We start from the raw sequence: 1,936 nt of genomic DNA, 5'->3' as shown, positions 1-1,936 counted from the left end.
AAATACAAATTTGATAGGTAATACTTAAGGTATAAGCATCATTAACTAAATCAATAAATATAGTAAATGGAATCCTGAAAAATTTTAATAGGTCAGAGCGGATTTTTGCTAAATTTGGATGGGCCACATCAAATTTTTCGTAAAATTTTAAAAGGGCTGGGCCAGGCGCAATTTTTAAAAGTTAAGATGGGCAGACAAAAAATCCCGCCAACAACTTGTGCAAGAATTCTTACTATGCTATAGTCCAGATTTGAAATTAAATATATTTGTTTATTTATCCTTCATATAAATATAATAGACCAAGCTGGACCAATTGTAAAAAATTATTTTCCAGTGCAGAAAAATAATTTATGGGGAATAAATTTCAATGAAGCACTTCAATTCAATCAGTGCTGACCTATAAATCTATCATAAGAATGTGATATATCAGATTTCAATATAAACTATCTTAGATACCATTCAATACAAATAAAATGTTTTAGTTAATCACAATACTTTCACAACTCTAAAATTTGGTATAAAAATTAAATACATAGTGATTGGATTGTATAAATTGCATTTATAATCTCATCAATGAGGCCATGGATTCATTTTTATCATACAAAAAATCAAAATTTAAGCTTTTAGCCATAATTATGTTTTTTTTAGGATGGCTTAAATGTTGTATACAATTTTGTGTTCATTCTTTTTTATTATATAGTTTGTGATATACATTATGGGATGATAATGGATCATTTTTGCTAATGGTTAAAACAAATACTTATAGTAAAATGAAAATTTGAGATGGGTTTGGAAGTTAGTTAATCAATAAATAAAAATCTGTGTATATATATAAAGAAACAAGTCTACTTTATATATTAGGCATTATATTTAATTGATAGTTTAAAAAAAAAAGAAGATAATTTATAAATTAAAATAGCAATGGTAAATTTGGATCTAAATATTAAGGAATGAGTAGAGAAATTAAATTGATAAAATAAATCTGTCATGATAACTAGTAAAACATGTGATTATTTTTACTTATTTCATGATTATAATTTAAATGATAAATTTAGTATATAAATATAAAACATAGTAGGAAAATTATAATAGTGGTCTATAAAATTTTGAATATTAGATTTTTTTTGGCTTTTAGCCTTGCATGTGTATATGAAATATTTTTAAAATTATTGGTAAGAGACATCAAGAATTTCATCCAAAAATTGCTCCTAAGGTAATCACACTACTATTATAATAATTAAAGAATATATAATTCTTAATTTTGCAAAACATATATGCCCTGGTAGCTCAGTCGGTAGAGCGTTAGGCTTTTAACCTAACGGTCTTGGGTTCGAGCCCCAACCAGGGCGTCTTTTTTTGTTTTATAATTATTTTATTTAAAATTATTAACTTGCAGAATCTTCAGTTTGGAACTGAAATCTTGGAATCAGGATAAAATAAAGAAACCAGAAACGCAAGGCCATAAGTAAAATTTGATTTTTTAAACTGGAATTGATATAATTTGATAGCATATGACATAACATGTTACCAGAAGCCTACCATAAATTCTACAGAGGGTGGGTTTATAGTGTTTTTTTTGCTTCACCACAATTTTTTTTATTGTCAAAAATATAAAATAAATTGAAAAAGGTATATATTAATATAATTTTGGAAATAATCTCCAGGAATAAAGCATCACAGATATTTTCGTCATTGCAATCCCTAAGGAATATTCATGAGGTCAAATATTATCCATCTCTTTTCTATGGGGTTTCTTAAAAATATTTTAAAAAAAGAATTTTTTAAATCTCTCAATCTAAGAATTAGATATATTCACACTCATTGGCGTATTTTAGCCCACCCCCCCCCCCTTCCCCTACCGAAATCATTTTATTTGTTTATAGATGAGTTAAATATGTTATTATAACCATAAAACTTCAAATAAAAAAAAACATTA

The 1,936-nt window shown here is 26.1% G+C and overlaps 1 non-coding gene across 1 annotated transcript; it reads left to right on the top strand.

Annotated features, from left to right (window-relative positions):
• Positions 1 to 1,276: 1,276 nt before the first annotated feature.
• Positions 1,277 to 1,349, top strand: Trnak-uuu (transfer RNA lysine (anticodon UUU)). Its single transcript has one exon. It is a non-coding gene; the product is annotated as a tRNA-Lys (tRNA).
• Positions 1,350 to 1,936: the final 587 nt, after the last annotated feature.

Source organism: Gordionus sp. m RMFG-2023, chromosome 1, assembly GCF_954871325.1.
Source record: "Gordionus sp. m RMFG-2023 chromosome 1, tfGorSpeb1-WG-v2, whole genome shotgun sequence".
NCBI lineage: Eukaryota > Metazoa > Nematomorpha > Gordioida > Chordodea > Parachordodidae > Gordionus > Gordionus sp. m RMFG-2023.
The sequence above is the reverse complement of the archived record's forward strand: the minus strand, read 5'-3'. Positions and strand labels throughout refer to the sequence as shown.